Below are 13,650 nucleotides of genomic sequence, written 5' to 3'. Positions count from 1 at the left end.
TTTTACCTCATTGAACATGTCAGTCAAACATTTCAACATTTGCCTCCTCCTGTCCAAAACGATAACAATTTATAACATTAATGTTTTTTTATCTCTAGTCAAAAACAGTGCTTAAAACAGTCTACCTCTGGCATCCCCTAACCCATCACTAATGTTTGTCTTACATGGGGGAATGAAGTAGTGAGGCAACATTCTCACACTTCTGAGTTAGCACGTAGGTGATTACGAGAAGACCCAGATATCTGGGTCATTACTGATGCTACTGGTTTAGCTGGTAGAACTAGAGGAAAAAGAAACAAAATCTAAATGTCAGCCAGCAAGAGCCCTATTTTGCACATGTGATCTTTGCTTTTAATGTGTCGTAAACATCATTTTTAGACAAAATGAACATGTCATGCAAAGGCTGTCAAAAGAGTTTGGACACTCCAAGGCATTCAGTATCTTGGTTTAAGGGTCTTTTTAGACATGGGAGCATATCACTCAGGCTCTTTGAACAATACATTGGCTCCCAAATACAAGATATATTACAAAACCATGTGTATCACCCAACATGCCTTCCTCGACATGGGGTCCAGAATTCACCAAGAAGTTGTGAATGTGATTTGCTGCTGTCAGAACACTTCGATGAAGCAACATAGCATATGATAATTTTAAAGGGCTTTTATCTGTTATACTTGGATACTACCAACCTGTTGTTAATAAGGCAGCCTAAGAGTTTACTGTTGGGAAGTAATTTTGTTTATGCCAAGTTTGAGGTAATGTTCTTTTAGTAGACAGTGATTCCTACCAAACAACCCTCATCGCATGAACTATCGACTTGACGTAGTCTCAGAAATGTTTTTCTTAGCAACTAGGTGGTGCCATGTTGCTCGGTATCGTTGCCATCTTGTTCAGAGATGACCTTACAGGTGTATACATGACTGAAACCGCCGGCATCATTTTCCCTTTTCCTCAGCAGGCAAAGGAACTTGGAAGATTAAAAAAGGTGTCACAGATGACGTCAGAAACACACCAACTGTCAGATGAGATTGAAGGGTTTTTATTTCCAGTTTTCGACGGGCATAGTGTCCGCCCCTCTCTCCCTAATCTAGGGATGGGCAGTCCCGCCGTAACCAAGGTTTCCCTCGAACCCTGACTCGTACTAGTGACTAGTAACCCCTACTATCTTAAAGCCATCGGTCTATAAATAAATTGGTGATGGCCTAAAGACGCATGCTTTCTCCATCTACACTACTGCTGAGAATAATCTAGGCGACAACGAGCAGGGGTATGTTGGATAGTGTCTTCCAATCACTCTGGGTACTCACCTACTCTTCCATGCTCCCTTTTTTGCTACTCTCTTCACTTCCTTTCCGGACTCCCTTCTCCCAGTCAGCCTCTCTCTCTGTTATCTATCCCTACAATGGTATCTGTGACAAATCTGTACTATTCGTTCCTTCTCCCCAGAGGTAAGCCACTACCTTTAAGGCTAGGGAAGTGAGCCTGCTCAGCAAGACCCTCCCTAGGGATCTGGGCAAGTGGGACCTCACTGGGAGTGCCTCCCTTCTTGGAGGAGAAGGACTCCCACAAGGAACTCCGGGTCCAGAGTACATTGTCTGGCCACTTGAGAATTGGAAAGACTTGAATCCACCAAACAGTGACATGTCTTCAATCTCTTTGGCCCAGGTAATGCTGTATCTCGCCTGAACTCTCCAGGCAAACGGCAACAACACAACCTTTTTATTTCTGATCACGTACATAAAACATTGATGAATTTTGAATCAGAGAGGAAGAGTCCTATGCAGAGGCAAGCCTCCAGAACACGTCCTTGAGCGGCTGAGCCACGCTAGACAGCAGAACCAGTGGTAGCGTGGAGAGTGGTTGAACTGCTCACCAGACGCCAGAAGGTTGGCATCCTGACCCGCAAAGAGGCCTGTCCAAGAAGGTGTAAGGGTAGAAAGAGGAGACGGACACACAGGTGGCATAGTGATTGCTATAATAAAGAGAAAACCCATCTTACTCTATATCTATGAGGGGTTTCCCACCCTCAGTACTTTAGGGGTTTGTCAGAATGTCCTTGTAACTTAAACAGTCCACCGCCCTGTGTCCAGTGGTCGAAGTGAGTGGGAGCGGTGCTCCTCTACTTTTTAAATTACGTTTTAAAGCTCCTATACTTTTATTTTAAAACAAAACCATTCCAAAACAGTTTCTTTTAAAAGTCAAAATGTAGGAAGACGTTGCAGCTTGCACTTTCAGTGCACTGCACTCAACATTCCCTTAAACAGCAGGTGCAAGTGTTTGGGGGTTTGTATTGTGTGTGGGAGGGGACGTGGTAATGGGGATTGTGGGGAGTGGGTGCAGGCCAGCAGGGAACATAGTTCCACTACTTCTTTTCGTGCACTTCAACCACTGCCTGTGTCAAAACGTTCCTATCGCTATCCCTTAAACTTATCACTCAACTAATGGTTTTCCAATGTTCTTGGTCTAGGAGAAGGGCTGCCTTCTCCTGGACTGGTTATCACAGTTCTGGTTGCAAGTTAATCACCAGAGGGAATTACTCCCTTCCCCTGGTTTTAAAACTTCACCAACAATGGCTTGTCATCCTTGAACACTCGGCATCTGAAAGTTCTATGCCTTCACTCCAGGGGGAATTACACCCTTCCCGTGGATCACAGGTTTGATCCTCCGTACAAGCTCAACTACCAGGAGAATGACTCCCTTCTCCTAGACTTCCTTGGCTTTATTGTCATAGTTCACAACACCAGGGGGAATGTCTACCTTCCCTGGCCTTTGTCAGGCGTATTTCACAGTACACAACAACTGGGGGAAATTCTCCCTTACCCTGGCCTTTCTCAAAATGTAACCTTCTACTGGTTTGTTCGGACAGACCTGGTTCACTCTCCTGCCAAGTACAGCCCCAAAGACGACTTATACTGATCTTCCCTTGTGCGTGTGGGGCCCAGACCAGGGTTTCTCTGTTGCTTTCTTCTGGCAGACTTATTAGCTCACCCCCCTGCCAAATACTGCCATGAGGCGGATGTCTTGTACTGATCTTCCCTTGTGGGTGCGGTTCTTATACCCGAGTTTCTCTGTTTCTTAACAGGTCATTTTCAATGGCTTTTGGTATCAAAAAGTGGTACTCCTACTTGCCCCTGCATTGAAGGAATTTCATATGGTTCCCCCCCTCCTGCTGCCTCTGCGACCCTTTCGTGGTTCCATCAGCCGTCCTGTGAACTCTTGTACCTTAAGGGTTGAAGCCGGCATCTACCGGCTGGTCCCGGGTTTCTCCTTTTTCTTCGTTTGGGTCTTATGTGGCTTCCGCGGTCTCCTGACTAACTGTGGTGTATCTGCAGTAGTTGGTCCCCTGCAGGCTGAGTGTGTCTCTTCGACCAAATGTTCGGGCTCCTGCACTCTCCCGGACCTCTGTTTCGCCAACTTCTTGGCCGGTCCATCCACATTGGACCGGATAGAGACTCCTGAGCCTCGTTGTTCGCACCCCGGTCAGCAGCGTTCTCTCCTTCCTGCGCCAGATGATCCACACGCTTCACGGTGCCTCCTGGGAGGTCTGACAAAAGGGTAAGTCCTTCCTCACTCTATGTTGAATGAGCGATGACAGATAGAATGCTCATTCATGTTCTGAGGAGGACTCTACATTGTTCCATCTTCATTAGGCCATCCCTAATCTTCCTCGTCTCAGTAACTGTAGGGTATTCAGTCTCATATATATATATACATGGAAGTGTGTGGTATGGAAAGGAGGGATGTGAAGGTGGGACTCATGGACTGAGAGGAGGTAAAGGGGTGGTGAGTGAGGAGTACTGTACTGTGTTCTCCCTAGATGGTTGTCCTTGTGCACAGAGGGGGCATCTCTACCCATGGGACCCATGAGATCCTCCCCTTGTGTACCACCCCAAGGGGGACTATCGGGTAGCGGCCTCAGTTCCATGGCCTCATGGGAGGAGGCTCCCCGCTGGGGAGAAGTGACAACATCTAAGGATTTGTCAAAAATCGGAGGGTAAAGCAACCATCTCGCCTGGTGGCATGTCCACACGGAAGCCGTGGTGGGCCAGGGGCCTGTTAACAAACGCCAAGACCAGACTGCAGCAAAGAACCTGGAAGCCTGAGCGCTGAACAAGAAGTGGATTAGGTGCCGAGCCACAGAAGGGAAGCAAACGCTCCCAAAGATGCAACGCCGTTGAGAGGGACAAACAGAGACAGTCGTGGCGGGCATTGCAGAGGTCAGACAGACCTAAGGGCTTCTACAATCATCTTTTCTGTACTGCTGTTGGAAGCGGCTGTAAGAGGTTCACACAGTACAGTTTTTCAGACTTGACGGGAGGCAGATGTTGTCAATACAGCGCAGGTTCAACACTGCATAGATGTCCCAGGGTGCTTTGCTCGAGCGCCTCAGGCTCTGCTGAAAGACAATGGAAACGCTACGGACACCACACCATGGCCGTATTACGATTGCTGTGGAGTCAACGGTCTGGGGGTCTTCAGGTCACGGGCTGAAGAACGGGGGCCAGAAGTGCTGCCGAGTCACACCACTAATTACTGCTCCATTATTTTGAGACTGCAGTAAGCACTCCAATAGCATAGCGCAGCTGGGGGAACGGCATTTTGGACATAACTGGGTCAGTGTTGCTACACCGTCAATAGCCCCCCCATTATACTCCGTATTGCATTTTTTTTTTTTGTTCGCTGTGCCCTGCCTTCAATTCAAAAGCAGCCCTCATACTCAAGCGGTCTCTCCATCAAAGTCCTAAAAGCTTGCACATCCTAACTGCCTACGCAGAAAACTTAAAAAGAAAGAGGATTTGGGCATCTGTTGGTGATAAGCAGAGACACGCACAGGGGAATTAGTTAGCCCAAACTCAACAGTAAACTGTTAGCTATGGGGAAGCACCTGCTGTGGGATAGGGCAAAGAATGTTCAATTTGCAAAGTCTATAAGGCTTACAAGGCCCTCGAGTGGCAGTGCACCTTCAACTCGAGCAACCTTGGTGGGCATGGGGCTTATCACCATCATCTTGCCCAAATACACCAACCACACCATGCTCCAAATCATCTACAGATCCTGGGAATGAGAATGAGAAGTGTAAGAAATGTTTCATTAATGTTTTTAATGAAGCTTCAACTACGTCCCACCCTATTCTTCGGTGGGTTTGTCGTAGCCAAAAGAACATCCATCAATCTCTAGCCAAAGCCCATAACAATAACCATAATTTTGAGCTTAGTTCGGCTAGTATCACTGAAACTGTTGGAATGGCTAAATCTACAGTCCTAGACACCTTCATGGAGGATTATGAGGGCCAGGAGGCCTAAGCTGAGGCAGGAGAAGGTGATGAAGAAGGAAATGAACCGCTGCTGGGGCTTAGCCAGCAGCACCCAATGAACTGCGAACCTGGTTGTCAGTGAGCCCATCAAGCAGGGGAAGTAGTGAACATTGATAAGGGGGAGGCCTACAACACCTCACACATAATAGATTGCCTTAGTGGCCATCATGCCAGTTCAAACACAGAACTCATTGAATCATTTAGCTCTGTTGAAGAATTCCTGACTTTGACTGATCAATCAGCAAAAGGGATTAACTGCAATTGTAACAAATCATATGTCCTGGCAGTTTTGACTCCTTCTGCTAGCACTAATCAGCATTCTAACCAGGAATCTAACTTGAGACCGATAGACGATGCTCCCAGTCATGTCATTCTGCCTCCTGAAGGGCCCAGTGAGGAGGCCATCTTGCCAGGTGTTCGCAACCCAGCCATAGATTTATTGTCACATAGGACCGTTTTTGCTACAATTGCTGCAACGTCAACAGCCCGGTCAGGCCAAACAACTCAAATAACTGTTGCACCACCACTTTTCGTACTAGCCCACCAATTTCTACTTCCAACCAAGATCCGATGGTCGACAGACTTGGTCGAAAAATGTATGAATGATTGGATTCTTTTTCCCCCAATGCTTTGGAAACTCGCTCCTCCAGAGGGGGAACGCCAGTTACTCAGCACATACTTCAAACTTTGGGCCCGGGTCCCAACTAAAATGAGGTGTTTGTTTGGCAGCATCACCAACTGGCCAAACCCATCCAACTCAATTTGGCCTCCCAGTAAAGGCTGAGTACTGTGATTCAGTCAGCAAGTGAGAGAAAGGGGCAGGAAGGCCTATTGACATCTTGGCAGTCAAAACACCACCGCCTCAGCTCTACATCTAGGAGCTGAAATGACTCGGCCCAATAGAAGAGTACCTGAGCACATGGCTGGCAGCTGCTGCAACCGCTGCTGCTGCAGACGAAGGCCTGACGAGAAAAATACTGCTAGCACTTCGAGTATCATCAGGGCCCCCTCCGAGACAAAGGAGATGTGGATTAACATCAAGGAAGCCTTAGCCAACATCTGGAGTGGATTTGCTAGATTAGAAGCCCTGGGTGTTAGGCAGAATCCTCTGCAGTTCCCTTGGGGAACACTGCAAAAAGATTAAGACTACAGGAGTAAGCAGTAAACCCAATTGGTAGCAGTCTGCACCACCCAGATTTACCTGGTAGCTGTGGCTGAGCAGTCAGACTTCTCTCAAGATGAGTAGGGCAGTATACAGAGCATACACAATAGGGCCAAAAACACAATGGAGAAAACAAACACTGACCAGAGCTTGGTATCAAAAGTATATAATTATTTATTTAAAACACACTTTAGGAAATACACTAAGCACTCTAAATCAAAGCAAGCTCAAACACAGTCAGATAAAGTATACACACCTCCCTTAATAATTATTAGACAAGTCTAGGTTAAAACACCACTAGTTGTAAAAACAGATGCGAGCGCTTAACTTAGATGGCACTCCAATAATTAAGTTAGAGGGAGAGAAAAAGACAGAAAAGTGTTGGAAACTGTTTATATTCATAACCTAAGAACACAGCAAGTTAGTGAAGGCAGAGTCTACTGTAGAGCCAAAGTTCATAGACCAGGGCCACTTTAAATGGAGTAAGGCGAAATGTGCCCAAGATCACACAGTTTAAAAATGCACTCAAGTCTTTGCAAAAATGTTCAAAAGTGGTTGGTTTGATGCAAAAGATAAAGTTAGGCGGTCTGGGGGCCAACCCAGTTGGAAAGCCAAGGATTTAAGGGTCACCTTTAGTGATCCGAAGAAAAGGAGGCCAGGCGGAACACAGTACCTTTAAAAGTGAGGAAGCTCCAGCGGTGGCAGTTGTTCCTGGCAGCGGGTGCAGTTCGTGGTTTCGACCAGGGAAAGAGACGATCTCGACGAGGAGGAAACTTGGAGTTGTTGCACTGCCCAGGGATGAAACCAGCCGCAGAGTTCGTTCGGTTAAAAGGTGCGATCCTTTTATTCGCGATCCCAGTGGACTGAAGCTTGGCTATCTGGCTGCTTGGCACTGGCAATTCGACCAAGGGGCCTCCTGGAAGGCGAATGTCGAACTGGTTGTCCCAACCAGCTCAGAGGGAGAAGAGTCTTGCAGCTGAAGATCTTCTCTTGTCGTCGGGAACGTGTTGAGGTTGTTGCAGCAGGACTCCACCGGTGGTGTTGTTGCAGATGGCTCAGCTTCTCCTCTCTTCGGATTTCTTAGGTCCTGTAGCGACTTCTGAAGTTCCAGTCCCAAAAGCCCTGCTTTTATGCAGAAAAAAAACCCCATTCAACAGCCTAGCTGTCACTCATACATGCTAAGTGGTGAGCCGGGCGGCTCACCACTGGGCCAATCAGAACAGAGTGTGACTTGGTTGCTAAGGCAACGCAGTCCAGTGTGCCAATTCCCCCACCCACACATCCTGTGAATCCCAGACAGAGTGGCACCAGTTGGATGGCTTCTGTGGAGAAGCCTGCCAAAAAGTGGAACAAAGGGCCCGACCTTGGTTGGAGTTACAGAGACGGACACGTACGCCATTTTGCGATAGAGTTCTGGTAAAAAGACCCAACCTGTGATTTTATATTAATTAAATAAACCGGCGGTATCTTTACAAAGTACCAAAAAAAGTGGTGAGTTTAAAATGAATGGGAAAATCCCATAGGAAATATTCCGGTGGAATATTTTGCGTGGTAACCACTGCCACCAGCCAGAAACTCGACACGGGGGGACTGGACAGTGCCCCCTTGGAAACAGACCCAGGGGTAATCTAATTAACCCCTTCCAGTACTTCCACAATATGATGGTTTGTACTGGTTCTGTTCAAAATTTTGGACTAATAAAGCCAATGGTGACTTTACATGCCCTGGGAGACAGTAGTCAGTCCGAGGGTATGGAGTCTATGTTTGGGGGTCACTATGACACCCCTGAGTTACTGCACTGAGGGTGCTTTGTAACACATATACCAAAACAGATGATACCCTATGGAGTAAAAGACCCCATAGCCCATAAGCACATACCAAGTCAAAGACATACCTCAAATCATGCCTAAGAGTGGGAACAAAAGAGTCTCACTCTTAGCAGGAGAAAAACAAACCCCAACAATCTAGCAAAGCTGCTGGGGGACTCACTAGGTTTGGGAAATTAGCCTTATAAGACAATTCTCCCTAACACTGGGCAAAGACACAATGCAGATGGTTAATACCATAAGAGAAGAACAGATCCAAGACCAAATCAGGCTAGAGAAAAGTCTAGATCTAGTAAAAGATCTGGTGAATTCAAGTAAGCCGAGATATGATAAAACTTAATTTGTAAGTAGCCCTGCAAGTGCCTTACGCTCAGCAAGCACGCAAGAAGCTGTAGCGCCAAGTGTTATTGTGGAAGACGAAGCGGTCGCTCAAGCTGGTCAGCATTCTCTCCCTTGCGTATTTCTCATGGGGCCTTGGAAGGGCCGTACATTGAGAAACTTGCCAGACCATCCCAAAATGGGACAAGCAGCCAGCAGCAGAGTATATCGGCTGAGCAAGCTCCACCGAATTCCAGTTTTAAAATGACAGTAGTAAATCGGACTAAGCGCAGCACAAATCTTCAGGCTGACGTCCATATCCTCAATGCTAAATCCCACAATGGCAACATCAACAACATCAGCAATAACAGGACTCCTCATGCTGTTATAGGGAAAGGAAAGTCATATTCCGAATTAGCAATCAAATCGACCCATTTGATGGAGGAAGAAGAACTTAATTTGTACTTTCAAGGGCTGTTTCCACAGTGATAAAAATGCATACAGGAGAAGATGAGACAAAACACTGAGGGCGTCAGAGTGACATTTGCAGACTTTATCATCCGCAACATATTCTGGAACAAGCGATAAACCCTTTCATCAACTGGCATAGAAGTCTTTCTGGATAAGGCTGCCAAACAATGCCACCTCCATGAACATTGGTATCTGCCCTCGTTCGCCCAAAAGCTCAAAGAAGGAGGTCTTGTCGACAGAGATGGGACTAAGGAGGTCAGAGATTAATCAGGCAGTACGAGGCACCTTGGTTCAGCCAAAATCATGGACATGGCTCCATCAGCTTTGGAGAGGGCTCTATGTAGCCCAGTGAGAATTGTACTGTCTGTTCGGGCCAAGGACCCAGTGTATAATACAGCTCATGGCGGTCAGTGACAGTCGCTGGTTTAGTCCCTCCCGTCGTGGTGGCAGGGCAGGCAGCTTAGCATCGTCTGCTATGGTGGGAGGCCATTTCACAGTGCTGTCGTGGAACATAGCCAGCCTGAAACCCAAATTTGGGGACCCTGAATTTATAGAATTTGTTCGTGTCTGGCTTTGATGTCTTACTATTTCAGGAGACCTGGGCACTTGAACCTTCACCTTTTCCAAATTTCTATGGATACTTTGTTCCAGCTAAACTGAGCCATATAGTGAGAAATAGTGGAGGTGTACCTACCCATGTTAAAACCCACCTAGGTATCAAATGTAGCCCGGAATACATTTCTAATTCGGTCCTATAGGTTAACATCACTGACAGGTATGGAGCGAATGCCATCTGTAATTAATTTGTATAATCCTCCACAGCATAGGCAGTTAGGCTGCAATATAACCTTACTGCTTAATTGCATGGATAGTCTGTGTGATGATGCATCTCCAAAACGTCTTAGAAAGCCTAATTGTGTATCTTCTTTAGATGCGACTAGAGAAGTAGACATTGCATTGAATATACAACCACCGATTATGATTGATGTTACAACAAATTGGGCAGGAGGTAGGTTTCCGAAGCATTTAACTGACAAAGGTTTGCGATCCATAAATGGAAGGCTACCATCAGATGAACCTGGGCGCTATACCTATAACACTTCTAGGTACAATTCAACGATCGAATATTTCTAGGTCCGCTCCCTATGAGGTCGATCAAATGGGCAACAGTGAACGGAGAAGCATATTCTGACAAGTTCAAAGCCGCGTGCTTCCCTTTTAGTCAATTCTGCTGCTCTGGTCACATGAAAGATCAGGCATATTTACAAATCTATCCTAACAATCAATATTTGTCGTTTTAATCTGACCACTGTTAACCCGCCAAGAAAACAAATAGCTCGCCAGACAACGTGCTATAACGAGGATTGTAGACATATGAAGACCCTGGTCCTGAGAACAGCAAAGGCAACGAATAGGAATAATGCCGATTTAGGATGAGCAAGGATCTCATAAAATCGCCCTGAAAAATGCAAAAGAAAAGAAGATAAAGGCTGGAAACAACGAGAAGAAGCAGCTACAAAGCCTAAAAAAAGAGACTTTTGGAAAATAGTCTCTCAAGGTAATCGCCCCAGAGAGATAAATTGAGTGCATTTCCTGCTTCGTCAGTCTGGACTGTTCACTTCATGATGCTCTTTGGTTTCACGGGGTGATGGCCTATTCTTGACTCATAATAAAATAACCTCTGCTTGAATTTCAGGTGAATGAAATAAAGGAAGCCCTGTTTCTATGCTTACTGGAAATGCTCCTGGCCGGGACCAGGTGGTGACAGATTTAGTTTGACAGGAGCATCGAATATGGGTTCCTGTGTTCACCAAAATCTTTAATGCGCCTGTGGCAAGAAGTGTATTTCCGGATAGTTGGGTAGAATCCATAATAATTCCCATTTTCAAAAAAGGAGATAGAATGGATCCTAGCTGTTTTAGGCCAATCTCTCTGATTGATGCCACCACAAAATGGCTGGGCAGGGAAGTCTATATGTAGATGGTGAACTGGGCTAAAGCAAAAGCATATTGCCCAAGGGGCAGTATGGGTTCAGGACAGGAGTAGGCATTATAGAGCAACTATTGAACCTTAGCCTGATCCTGGAGGTATGATTACCCAGTCTATCTGGGATTTATGGACCTCAGCTAAGAGTTTGATAGGGTCAATCAAGAAAAACTGTGGAACATGCTGCATATAAGTGGCCTAATGGCATTTATTTTGAGCACATGAATTACTCTACATACCGGCCTGAAAGCAACAGTGAGACTGGACAATGAGGGAAATATATCTCCCCCTTTTGACATCTTATGTGGAGACGGGCATGGGTGCGTCCTGGCCCCTTTATTGTTTAACCTCTATGTCCACAATTTAGCCCCGGAATTAAATAAAGTCACTAAGGATACAGCAAAGGTTGCTGTGCAAAACCAGAGGGTGTTTCACAACCTAGTCCCCGGGGATCCCTTACTCAGGTGGCCAGGGAAATGCCATCGCTTTTGGATCCCGACCCTGGAGGTGGACAAGCGAGGGAGGATCACCAGGGTAGGGGGTCCTCAGGGAGTGGGGGAGAAGCACCCAATGGCGAGACAAGGCATCCCCCCTTTTCCACAACCCATGTACAACTCCCATAATTCCTCCCCACTTTGTTTTGGCAAAGGTACTGCATCAGAGAACATGAGGAATGAGGTTGGAAGGATTACCTCCCATGACTTGCATTGGGCTTGTCCCTGTAATGAGGCCAAGCAGAGTCAGGCACGCAGCTCTAATAATGTACACCTGCCATCTATTAAGACTGCTGGTGAAAATAAAAGGTGTTGCGCACAAGCACACTTTAAGCAAGGCTGGGTACGTGAAGGAACAGCTCTTCCGAGGCTGATGCAAACCACGCTGTGGGAGTTAAAAGGCCAGCGGGCTATTCAACAACTGGGAATATCTAGAATAAGCCAGACAAGATTTCCAAACTTTCACGAAGCCGTGAGTGTTCGAAAAGCAGAGCCAAGTCAAAAAACCTTCCAGATGCCAGGAAACGGCCCACGACCGTGCCGGGTGAATGGTAGAGTTGGGAAGTGCGAGGAACAGATTAAAGCAAGAAATTTAGCACAACCGGTGAGTTAGCGAGAGCAACAAAAGTCTGGTTGATGTTACAGAGAAAAGTTACAGATTTAAAAGTTGAAGATTGCACATTTGCCGATAAAACGCAAGTGAAGGGGACATTTGTTAAAGGAAGCAGGGTGATCTCCCACAGGGGAGGCGCACATTCGAAAATCTCTGTGAAATGTTATGAACTTTGTTTTGAAAGATATTAATTCCAAGCAGAGATCAAACAAAATAAAGTTGAATAAGAGGAAAATTAAATATGTGAATTGTGAAATATGCAGAGAGGGCAAAAGTCAAGTATAAGAACTTTGGAAAGGGCCATGAAGGCAAGAGAATAAGAACTACATGTACCAAGAGCCATTGGTGCTGCAAGAAAAGATTGTGAATTGAAGGAATGCGAAAGAGAGGTCGAAGTGGTCATGCAGAAGTCTATGTAAATTCCTTGCAGTTTCGAAAGTCTTCGACAGTGAAAAAGAACTTGGATAAAGCGTGGGGAAGTGAACCCCCACAAAAAGACATGCTCAAGCCAGGCAGAGGGAAGCCTGTGCATGTCTGTGAGAAATTGAAAGCATATGAACTAAGTATTGATTGCAAGGTGGCTGAGCCTGAGACTGAACTGTTGAACTGTACCAGTAAGACAAAGTGTGCAAAACAGAGAACTGTGCCATCCACCTATCCTTTGCTTATTGATAGACTTTCTAGACCCTGTGGGGTTGAACCTGGGGAAGGGAGTTGGTGCTGAAGCCATTCTGACATTTATTTTTGACGCAATATTTTGAATTTGTGTATTCACCTAACACATTTGTTATCTTGAGAAGGAGGGCAAAGTTAGGCTTTCTTAGAATAGGCCTTTTTACTTTGTCCAGACTGACTTGGACGTATTATTGTTTAATGGTCGAGATTACTCCCATTTTAGAGTTAGGGCAAGTTAGGAATTCCACCACCCCAACCAAATTCATAAATAAAGGTTTTCAAACTTGTATCTATTATGTCTGTGTCTACTGCTTGATACCATGCCTTCCTCACATAGCAGGGAAATATCACTGTATTATCTTATGCCGACCATGTAGTCCTATTGACGAGTACTCTGCTTGCATTGCAGTAGCTAGTTAATGCTTATGCCAAATATATGAACTGCAGGGACTTGCAAGTGAATACAAAGAAATCTCAAGTTATGAGTGTCAGCAGGCAGGTAAAAAATCTCCCACGCATTTATGTATCGGGACAAGAACTAGAATGGGTGACTAAATACACCTATCTAGGTGTGACATTCAATAGCAGGGGAAATTGGTCCGACCACATCTCTGAAGCAGCACTGAAATTCACACAGGCCAGCGATGCACTATGTAGGTTTGGAGCCGAGATGGGTGGGCCAACTAATAATCCAATGCTCACCATCTATCGGGCTAAACCCATAGCATGGTGCACCTACGGCGCAGAGGTGTGGGGTTTTGTTCTCCGCGCAACTGATTCAGGGCAAAGAA

The 13,650-nt window shown here is 46.0% G+C and overlaps 1 protein-coding gene across 1 annotated transcript in view; it reads right to left on the bottom strand.

Annotated features, from left to right (window-relative positions):
* RTTN (rotatin) overlaps window positions 1–13,650 on the bottom strand; it is a 2,784,523-nt gene that overhangs the window by 1,519,072 nt on the left and 1,251,801 nt on the right. The window lies entirely within an intron of this gene.

Source organism: Ambystoma mexicanum, chromosome 5q, assembly GCF_040938575.1.
Source record: "Ambystoma mexicanum isolate Mex_15411 chromosome 5q, UKY_AmexF1_1, whole genome shotgun sequence".
In the NCBI taxonomy this organism is placed as follows: domain Eukaryota; kingdom Metazoa; phylum Chordata; class Amphibia; order Caudata; family Ambystomatidae; genus Ambystoma; species Ambystoma mexicanum.
The sequence above is the reverse complement of the archived record's forward strand: the minus strand, read 5'-3'. Positions and strand labels throughout refer to the sequence as shown.